Consider the following 11,944-nt stretch of genomic DNA (forward strand, 5'->3'; position numbering starts at 1 on the left):
CCCGAAGACGCCTGAGGGTGGCGACGACGAGGGCATGGAGGAGCCCCCCAACAACAAGCGCCACAACTACGGCCACTACCTTTAGGGCCCAACTCACTTCTGCAAGGTCATCCTTGCACCGAAGCTTGAGTGCATCTCCATGCCCCTGGACTTCACCAAGCACTTCATCGCGGTGCCGACGGAGTTCAAGCTAAGGAACAACACCGGCTGCTCCTGAAAGGTGACGGTGAAGCTGATGAACGGCAGGGTGACCCTGGATCAGGGTTGGGCCACCTACGCAGCCGTTCATCACATCAAGATCGGCTACATGGTGACATTCAAGCTCCTCACTCCTGACACCCTCAAGGCCATCATCTTCGACAACGATGGCATTGAGGTCGTCAACAAGTGCGGGAAGCACGACGAAACCTTCGTCGCCAAAGAGTAGGGCCGAGGCCTCCCTAAGTACTATCGAGTCTGCTTTGAACTGTTTATGTTTATGGTTTATGCGTAGAACTGTTATGAAGTGTGGTACTGCTTATCTGAAATATGCTCTTAAGTTTATACTCTGCTCTGCTTATGATGTGTGCTGGTAACCTCACCAACTAGCCAAAGAGGTTACCACACACCAGGCGTTGCATACAACCAAACACCATGCCTTGGGTTTGTCCACTAACATGCAGGCAACCAAACACCAGACAGTGTGGTTCTGCCTATGCAGGCAAGAGGGCATGCAGGCAACCAAACAACATGCAGATGGTGCATTTGAGACTGCATTTGCATAGCCAGGCTGAGTTGAGAAGGCTATGCAATGTAGCTACTGTTGGCTACGACAACCAAACACGCCCCTAATACACACGAGCTAGGAACCTTTTTTTTTCCTTTATAGGTAACCCTCTTGCAAAGCGTTGTTTCAAAAAAAACCTCTTGCAAAGCGGATCAAAGAAAACTACAAAACAAAGCTAAAGCACCAACAATGTATAAAAAAAATAAGATCCATGGACACTAGTACCCAGGACTTAGTTTTATAGAAGAAGCCCACCCGGGTAAGAAATCAAAAATTCGATTCTCACAGAATTTGAACCCTGGCTGCAGGGTGCGCCACTGCCCACCCTTGCCACTAGGCTACAGCCTAGCCTAGTCCTCACCAACAATGTACAAGACATACATATATGCCAGTTTACAGACCGATGAGCGAAAGCATAGGAGTGGCGGAACCACAACCAGAGGCTTCGAAGAAGCCGACCCAAAGCAAACTCGCGTCACGTACAAAAAAGCATCGGGTTTCATCACAAAGCCCCCACCGAACTGCCGCCGAAAAGAGCCCACTGCCCTCTCGCTCTGGACCGTGGAGCAGGAACCCCGTGGGTGTAGTTTTGACCAGAAAGCTTACGACGAGGACCCGTGTCGAGGATAGGGGACAAACGAAACCACCAAGCGATGGTGCCAAAGAAGCATCGGGTCAAGATCCACCTTCCCAGAAGAACACCATCACATCCCTATTAGGACCTGGGTGCTCCCACAACTCGCTTGCGAGGGGCGAACTGGCAGGAAGGGGAGGGGAGGACCACGACGGTGCCCCCAGGAGGGACGCGACACCTGCAGGCGTTGCTGACGCGGGCACCGAAGTGTTGAGCTTTTGCTCGGTACATCCCGCTCGCCTTGCCGAGAAATCTGGTCACTGAGCCCCCACCACAAGGGAAGGCCCACCATGATGGGATCCGGGACACCTAATCTACACCTAGGCACTGTTAGACTGTATATACGTAGTCTTGTATAGGCTTTGTATTGTACCTTTTGGTACGTCTATATAATGAGATAGCCACACCCCGTTTTAGGGTGTCGAGCCAGTTTCCCAAACCCTATGTTTTACATGGTATCAGTTTAGGTTACGATGTCTTCCGCTGCAACACCTCCCGCCGCCGCCGCGCCGATCTCGACCGCCGCCGCCGCGCCGGCCCTCGCCCCGATGTCGCCCTTCCTGGCCTCTCGGCCCCTCGCGGCGACGTACGGTGCCTTGCCGCCGCCGCCCGCTTCCCCGCAGGCCTCGGGGGCTTCGGACGATCTGATCGCCCCGCCCGAGCCCGCGGCGCTGCCGGCCCATGATGGCCCTCCTCCGCCGAGTTTGCACCCTGGTGCTGGGGTGCCATGGTACGGCGCCCCCGCGCCATCCTATGGTGCGCCCCCGCCGCCGTTGTCCTTATGGCCGGGGTCGGCCTATGCTGCGCCGCCGCCGCAACCCTACACGGCGGTGCCGCATCCGCCGCCACCGCACCACTACTACCCGGCGCCGCCGCAGCCATCCTATGGGGGCGCGGCCACCTCGCCGTATGGCGCCCCTGCAGCGCCCGGCCAAGGTGCTTCGGCTGCTGCGGGTGCTGGCCCCTACGCCGCGCCCGGCACCTACGGTCCTCTTGCAGCGCCCGGCCACGGACCTTTGGCAGGCGCCTCTCCCGGATCCTACTCCTCGCCTGGCGCCTACGCGATGGTCTCTCGTCCAGAGATGGCCCTGTCCATGGATCCCTATGCACCACTGGCGCAGGTGTACACTGCTCAAACCGCAGCGCCTCCGCCGTTTTATTTCTCGCACCTGCTGCCGGTGAAGCTCGCGCCAGACAACTACCTGTCATGGCGTGCTCAGGTCTTGCCTCTACTCCGCAGCCGCTACTTGGAGGGCTATGTCGACGGGTCCATCCCGTGCCCACCCCCTCACCATCCGGCATATCACACGTGGGTGGCGCAGGATCAGGCCATTCTCTCCGCCATCCAGTCTTCGCTCACGCGAGTGTTTCGTCGATGGTCATCTTCGCCGCTACGTCCAGGGAGGCGTGGGCGGCCCTCCACACTAGTTTCGCCTCTCAGTCTCAGGCGCGTGCACACTCTATACGCACCGAGCTGGGTGAGACCAAGCTTGGAGATCTCAGCATCACGGAGTACTTCAACAAGATGACGAGCCTCGCCGACACCTTGGCCTCTGTTGGTCAGCCGCTTCAGGACGAGGACTTCATCACCTTTGTGCTTAACGGGCTCGATGATGATTATGACAATCTCATTGAGAACGTCCATGGTCGAGAGGATACGCTCCCGCGTCGTGAGCTCTATGCGCGCCTCCTTGGGCGTGAGCAGCGCATCAAGGCGCGCCGTGTTTCCCCCAGCTTCGTCTCCGCCAACGCCGCCACACGCGGCAAACCTCAGAAGCCAGCCCCATCAGGTGGCAAACCACCAACTTCCTCGTCGCAGGCCTCGCGGGGCAACGCGCCGACCATCACTAGCGGGAGTCGCCCAGTTGCTTGCTGTTCTAGTTGCGGTGCTCCTCAGGCTTGTCAGCTTTGTGGCATAGATCGTCACCTTGCCTCTCGCTGCCACAGACGCTACAAGCAAGACTTCCTTGGCCTTGGTAACAATGGAAAAGGGAATGATAAGAAGGCTGCAGCTGCTGTGACAGGGCACGAGCACGGACGCACCCAGTCCTACTCTCTTGGTCCGGCGTGGTATATGGATACAGGAGCGACGAATCATCTCACCAGTGAGATGGGCAAGCTCTCCACTCAGGAACCATATCGTGGACATGATCAGGTGCACACCGCCAACGGAGCAGGTATGCGCATCTCCCATGTTGGTCAGGCATCACTTCTTGCACACAATTTTTGCAAACTGCATCTTTCTAGTGTCCTTCGAGTTCCCTCTGCTACACGTAGTTTGTTGTCTATTCCTCAACTTACTCGTGGTAATAATGTCCTTGCTGAGTTTCACCCTTTTCGTTTCTTTATCAAGGATCGGGACACGAAGGCCGTTCTGCTTAGTGGTCGTCTTCGCCATGGCTTGTATGCACTTGACGCACCGCCTGCATCTCCTACACCGTCTTCTCCTCAGGTGTTCAGTGGTGTTTGTGTGTCGCCTACGCACTGGCATGCGCGCCTTGGTCATCCTGCTGCTCCTATAGTTAGTCATGTGCTGCATCGCCATGAACTACCAGTTGTGTCAAATAAAAGTGCTGAAACTATCTGTGATGCCTGTCAGCAGGGCAAGAGTCACCAACTACCTTTTTCAGAGTCTAGTCGTGTTGTGAAACATCCTCTTGAGCTGTGTTTTCTGATGTATGGGGTCATGCCCAAACGTCTGTTAGTGGTCACAACTATTATGTCAGTTTCATTGATGCTTACAGTTGGTTTACTTGGCTATATCTTATCAAGCGTAAATCTGATGTGTTTGATGTTTTTGTTCAGTTCCAAGCACACGTTGAGCGTCTCCTTAAGCACAAAATTATTCATGTTCAATCCGACTGGGGGGGGGTGAATATCACAACCTCAACTCGTTTTTTAACAAGTTTGGGATCTCGCATCGCGTATCTTGTCCTCATACACATCAGCAAAACGGCACCGCTAAACGTAAGCATCGTCATCTTGTAGAGACTGGACTTACTTTACTAGCTCATGCCTCCGTCCCGTTTCGGTTCTGGAGTGATGCTTTCTCCACCGCCTGTTTCTTGATAAATAGGCTTCCCTCGCGACTACTGAAAATGAAAACCCCTCTTGAACTCTTGCTCAATGATATCCCAGACTACATGTTTCTCAAAGTATTTGGGTGTGCATGTTGGCCGCACTTGCGGCCGTACAACAAGCGTAAGTTAGAGTTTCGGTCTAAGAAGTGTGTCTTTCTTGGGTACAGTTCTCTCCACAAAGGGTACAAGTGTCTTCATGTTCCCACCAATTGTGTCTACATTTCCCGTGACGTCGTGTTTGATGAGAATGTGTTCCCATTTCGTGCTCTTCCGAACCACTCTACCATTAGTTTACCACCTGTGCACTCAGCTACACCTTCGCCTGATCAATTTGTGGATGTTGCAAATGCTCCTGTGTTGCTTCCTAACCATGTTGCAGGTATTGGACGTGGTGCCCGTCTTGAACTCCTGGATGATGAGGCTATGGACAACACTCACGATGGTCACGTCGGTCCGGTGCATGGCCCATGCATGACGGGTCGTGCCCGCCAGCCCGATGCATCCACAGCCGCCCCGCGGGCGTCGGCAGCGCCCGCAGGTGCGCCCGGCTCGCCTGGCTCGCCCGCCCCGTTGGCCGCATCACCTGGGCCTGGTGACGAGTCAACGCCGCCAGCGTCGCCCTTGCCTAGCCCAGCGGCAGGCGGCCCAGCAGCCACTGGCCTAGCGGCAGGTGGCCTAGCGGCCACGTCAGCTGCACCGGCCAGCCCCGCCTCGGCCCCCTCGGCTCCTCGCGAGCCGGCCTTGTCGTCGGCTAGGATCGGCAGCCTCGTCTCGGCCACGTCGTCCGGTGCTGAGCCTGATGACCCTGGCTCCTCCAGCTCAGGATCGGTCCCGCCTTCGTCTCCTGTGGCAAGCCCTGTGTTGCCGGCGCCGCCTGCTGTGGTCGCTCATCGTCCACACACACGGAGCCGGTCTGGTGTTTTTCGGCCCAAGGAACGCACAGACGGCACTGTGGCGTGGCTTGCCGCATGTGTGGCTCATGCTGCTGCGGATCCGACGGCTGAGCCGCGTCATTTTTAGGACGCATTGGGTATTCCTCACTGGCGTGCTGCGATGGAGCAGGAATTTCAGGCTTTGCTGAAAAATGGCACTTGGCAACTTGTTCCTCCGGTCTCTGGCATCAACATCATTGACTCCAACTGGGTGTTTAAGGTAAAACGACATGCAGATGGTTCTATTGAGCGCTACAAGGCACGGCTGGTTGCCAAGGGTTTCAAGCAGAGGTATGGTCTTGATTATGAAGACACGTTCAGTCCAGTTATCAAGCCTACTACTATTCGTATACTGCTGTCTCTTGCTGTTACTCGTGGTTGGTCTCTTCGTCAGCTTGACGTGCAGAATGCCTTCCTCCATGGAGTTCTTGAGAAGAGGTTTATATGCGTCAACCACCAGGCTTTGTTGATCCTACACGTCCGCATCATCTCTGTCGTCTGGTCAAGGCGTTGTATGGACTTAAACATGCGCCTCGTGCGTGGCATGCGCGCCTTGGTTCTGTTCTCCGGACTCTTGGGTTTATTCCCTCCACTGCTGACACATCACTGTTCCTCCTTCAACGTCCTGAGGTGACGATGTATCTATTGGTTTATGTTGATGATATCATCCTTGTCAGTTCCTCTGATGCTGCTGTTGATCGCCTTGTGCCTGCATTGAGTGAGGAGTTTGCTGTCAAGGATTTGGGTACCCTGCATTACTTCCTTGGTTTGGAGGTGTCACGGTCTTCTGCTGGGTTGACTATGACTCAGAAGAAGTATTCTTTGGATTTGTTGCATCGTGCTGGGATGCTCAAATGCAAACATGCTATCACTCCGATGTCTGCGACTGATCGGTTGTCTACTCTTGATGGAGATCTTCTTTCTACTGATGATGCCACTGAGTATCGCAGTCTTGTTGGCGGTCTGCAATATCTCACTATCACCAGGCCTGATGTCTCTTATGCAGTCAACCGTGTGTGCCAGTACCTTCATGCACCTCGTGCCACTCATTTCTCGGCAGTTAAGCGCATTCTGCGGTATGTCTCTTCCACTGCCTCATATGGTCTGCTCCTTCAGTCTGCACCGTCTTGTGAACTTTCGGCTTTCTCTGATGCGGATTGGGCTGGAAGTCCTGATGATCGGCGATCCACGGGGGGATATGCAGTGTTCTTTGGTCCTAACTTGATCGCCTGGAATGCTCGCAAGCAAGCCACCGTGTCTCATAGCAGTACTGAAGCTGAGTATAAAGCAGTTGCTGATGCCACCGCTAAGATCATATGGGTACAGTCCTTATTGCGGGAGTTGAGAATCTCTCCAGGTCATCCTCCAGTTCTGTGGTGTGACAACATCGGTGCTAAATACCTTTCATCTAATCCGGTGTTTCATGCTAGGACGAAACACATTGGGGTTGACTATCACTTTGCTCGGGAACGTGTTGCACAGAGACTACTTTGTATCAAGTCCATCTCCTCAAAGGATCAACTTGCTGACATCTTCACGAAGCCTCTTCCACAACCACAGTTTGTAGGCTGTAGGCGCAATCTTAACTTACTTTGTACTTCAGGCTATAGTTAAGATTGAGAGAGGGTGTTAGACTGTATATACGTAGTCTTGTATAGGCCTTGTATTGTACCTCTTGGTACGTCTATATAATGAGATAGCCACACCCCGTTTTAGGGTGTCGAGCCAGTTTCCCAAACCCTATGTTTTACAGGCACAATCACCACAAACGGCAAACCTCACCAGGAGTAAACACCACCGCTTCCCTCACCATCCATATAGTCAAGGGGAGCATCCAACACCACTGCCATGTAGCTCGTCGGAGAGGTAATAGTGCAACCCACCTTCTATGTCTAGCTCCCCAGCATCCAAGAGCCCGAGCCACTGCATTACCCCCAGCCTTCAATGTTCACAACTATTGGAAGATACCACCAGCCATCGATTATCGAAGATAGGACACCGGTTGTCAGAAAGGGGACGGGAAGTGACTCCTTCCCCATCCCCCATTGATCAACCGCCCGACCACGACTAGGTCTGAAGATCGACCCACGTCGATGACTTCGCTTGGCCCGATCTAGGTAGGGGAGGTCATTGCATCTCGCACCGACCGCAACCCCATGGCTCACAGCCAAACCAGCGAGAGGGTCATTCGTCACCGAAAGCCAAGAGATCATAGGGTTGGATCTGGGCCGAGTGAGACAAATGAGGTGGCCAATGACCTCGACCGATGTGAAGGGGAATGTGCTACGCAATGATAAGTCTCCAACGTATGTATAATTTTTGATTGTTCCATGTTGTTTTATTATCAATCTTGGATGTTTTATAGTCATTTTATATCATTTTTTGGCACTAACCTATTGACATAGTGCCCAGTGCCAGTTCCTGTTTTTCCATGTTTTTTACATCGCAGAAAATCAATATCAAATGGAGTCCAAATGGCACGAAACTTTACGAAGATTTTTTATGGGCCAGAAGGAAGAAGTTGGGCCCTGGTTGCACCTGGGGGGAGTCCCGAGGAGGGGACAACCCACCAGGGCGCACCAGGAGGCCCTGGCACGCCATGGTGGGTTGTGCCCACCTCGGGTGCCCCCGGACCGCCTCTTTGCTCTATAAATACCCACGAAATTCCAGAACCCTAGGGGAGTCGACGAAATATTCATCCAGCCGCCGCAGAGTCCAGAACTACCAGATCCAATCTAGACACCATCTCGGATGGGGTTCACAACCTCCATTGGTGCCTCTCTGATGATGAGTAGTAGTTCTTTGTAGACCTTCGGGTCCGTAGTTAGTAGCTAGATGGCTTCATCTCTCTCTCTTGATTCTCAATACAATGGTCTCTTGGAGATCCATATGATGTAACTCTTTTTGCGGTGTGTTTGTTGGGATCAATGAACTTTGAGTTTATGATCAGATCTATCTTTTTATATCCATGAAAGTATTTGAGTTTCTTTGATCTCTTTTATGCATGATTTCTTATAGCCTCATATTTCTTCTCCGATATTTGGGTTTTGTTTGGCCAACTTGATCTATTTATCTTGCAATGGGAAGAGGTGCCCGGTAGTGGGTTCGATCTTACGGTGCTTGATCCCAGTGACAGAAAGGGAAACTACATGTATGTATCGTTGCTGCTAAGGACAAAACGATGGGGTCTATCTCTACATAGACATATCTTGTCTACATCATGTCATCGTTCTTATTGCATTGCTCCGTTTTTTCATGAACTCAATACACTAGATGCATGCTGGATAGCGGTCGATGTGTGGAGTAATAGTAGTAGATGCAGGCAGGAGTCGGTCTACTAATCTTGGACGTGATGCCTATGTTATGATCATTGCCTGGATATCGTCATAATTATTTGAGGTTCTATCAATTGCCCAACAGTAATTTGTTCACCCACCACTTGCTATCTTTCTCGAGAGAAGCCACTAGTGAAATCTACGGCCCCGGGTCTTCTTTCTCTTATATTTTCTTTGCGATCTATTTTATTTGCCTTTTATTTTCAGATCTATTTATCCAAAAACCCAAAAATACCTTGCTGCAATTTATTCTATTTGTGATCCAATTATCAATCTATTACAATTTTATCTCCCGTTCACGTGCCTTTCTGCCGCCGTTACCCGAAAGGGATTGACAACCCCTTTAACACGTCGGGTTGCGAGGTGTTGTTATTTGTGTGCAGGGGTTGTTTACATTGTGTTGCTTGGTTCTCCTACTGGTTCGATAACCTTGGTTTCATATCTGAGGGAAATACCTACCGCCGCTGTGCTGCATCATCCCTTCCTCTTTGGGGAAATACCGACGTAGCTTCAAGCGACATCAAAAGGAATTTCTAGCGCCGTTGCCGGGGAGGATCTTCAATATATACTAGGTTCCTAATCACAAATCTCTTCTCCTCGCAATTTATATTATTTGCCATTTGCCTCTCGTTTTTCTCTCCCCCACTTCAGAAAAATTTGTCGTTTTATTTGCCCCTCTTTTCCGTTCGCCGTTTTCTCGTCAGATCTATCCGTGTTCTTGCTTTCTATTCATAATGGCTAGCGTCCCTACTCCTCCTTTGTCACCAGACTTTGAAGTTCTTTACTTCAAGCAAAGACAAGGAGAAAATTTGAAAGATGCCTGGTATAGGCTTATGGAATCATATCGTATTTCCAATTTAAAGGGGGGCGCTAAGGTTTTGCTTCGTAATTTTTACATAGGATTGGCTTTGCATCATAGACAGCTTCTAGATTTTGCCGCTAAAGGAAATTTTATTGAGCTTGATGCTAATGCTGCCTATGAAATTGTAGAAGGAATTTTGGTAATTCCTCCTCAAAAGAAGGGGCTTTCTTTTACCCCTGAGGGAGTTCAGATGTTGGACAAACTTGGTGATTTTCATAAACATATGGTTGAAATACAGAAATATAATGAACCCCTCAAACACCTCAATGGCAGTATTAATCGCATGAATACCTTGATTACTCTTTGCAACAAACGTTTGGACATTTTGGATCTTAAGATGGTTTCTTTCCCGGAGAATTTAGGGAAGCGTAAAGAGCCTCCCGGGTTTGAGAAAACCCTTACAAAAGTTGCCAAAACTTCGGAAGACAAAACTTAGATCCTTGCTTTATGCCTAGCTAAAGGCGTTAAACTAGCGCTTGTTGGGAGGCAACCCAATGAATAAAATTTATTTTTGCTTTTTGCTTCCTGTTTTTGAGTGTTTGCACAATTATGCTACTGTTATGATTGTGTTTTAATTAGTGTTTGTGCCAAGTAAAGCCTTTAGGATCTTCTTGGGTGATATTTGTTTGATCTTGCTGAAAAAACCAGGAAGTATGCACTCACGAAAATATTTATCATTTTTAACCAGAGAACGATAAAATACTAATTCCAACTGCAGTAGATCAATATATTTTTTATCCTGGTCGTCCTAATTTTCAGAATTTTTGGAGTTACAGAAGTATTCGAAATAGTCAGATTGCTACAGACTGTTCTGTTTTGACAGATTCTATTTTTTTGTGTTGTGTGCTTATTTTGATGGCTCTTGGTTTTTCTTTGATGAGTTTTTGCCATAGAAAAGTTGGAATACAGTAGATATAATACAAAAAAAAAATATGAGTTGGTTTGATACAGTACTTATAGTGGTAGTTTGCTTTCTTATACTAACGGATCTCACGAAAGTTTTGTTGAGTTTTGTGTGATTGAAGTTTTCAATTTTTGGGTGATCTTACGATGGATGAAGGAAGGATAGAAGAGCCTAAGCTTGTGGATGCCCCGGCATCCCAAGCTTTTATCCAAAAATGAGCAACCAACTAAGCTTGGGGATGCCCCCGAGTGGCATCCCCTCTTTCTTCCAACTATCATCGGTATTTCACTCGAAACTATATTTTTATTCGTCATATGATATGTGTTTTGCTTGGAGCGTCTTGTATGATATGAGTCTTTGCTTGTTTTATTTTGTGTTTTAAGTCATCAATCCTTGCTGGACACACTTATTTGGGAGAGCCAAAATTATGTTATGACTTGTTAGAATTGCTCTCTATGCTTCACTTAAATCTTTTATGAGCTAGGACTTGCTCTAGTGCTTCACTTATATCCTTTTGAGCACGGTGTGCTTAGTATCTTTTTGAAGAAATGCTCTCTTGCTTCACTTAGATTTATTTGACAGTTAGTAAAATTTTAAAGAAATTCTCTCTTGCTTCACTTAAATTATTTTGAGAGAATATGAATTGTTATGCTCTTGATCTTCACTTATATTTGTTTGAGCTTATGAAAAAGCAACACATGAAAATTAGTCCCAAAGTGATAGATATCAAAGAAGGATAAGTAAAAAAATCATGAAGATCATTGGACAAATTAAACTTGATTCTTAGTAATAGTTTTGAGATATGATGATGTGATATGTGAGTCGTGTTGATGAGTATTATGCTTTAGTAAGAATATTGGTGTTAAGGTTTGTGATTCCCTATGCATGCACGAAAGTCAATAGTCATGCGATGAAATTATATCCTACTTGTGGTGCATTATTCGGTGTTAATATGCTTAATGCTTGCTTATGAGATTATTTGTTTCTTAGTTGGTCGCTTCTCAATCTTCTTGCTAGCCTTCATTTTGCACCAAGTATGATCTCTACTTGTGCATCCAAAATCCTTTAAACTAGTTTTGCCACATGAGTCCACTATATCTACCTATATGCGGTATTATTTTGCCGTTCTAAGCAAATTTGCATGTGCCATCTCTAATTTTCAAAATAAACTTCTCTTTTGTGTGTTTGTTTCGCTCGCGGAATGGTAACGGGTGGCTAATTTTTTCCATGCTGGATGTGTTATTCTCAAGGTGAGTGTTTATTCACTTGTCATTGCACGAGAGTAAGGCAAAGGTTTTAGGGATGCCCAGTCCCGAAATGCAAAAATGAATTTACTTTATGTTGTCAAATAATAAATTCCTTGGAAAGTGTTGGTATGGAGGCACCAGTGGATACGGTTAGCCATGGAAAGTGAAAGAATGGTGGAAAAAG

This window comes from Aegilops tauschii, chromosome 3 (assembly GCF_002575655.3).
Source record: "Aegilops tauschii subsp. strangulata cultivar AL8/78 chromosome 3, Aet v6.0, whole genome shotgun sequence".
NCBI lineage: Eukaryota > Viridiplantae > Streptophyta > Magnoliopsida > Poales > Poaceae > Aegilops > Aegilops tauschii.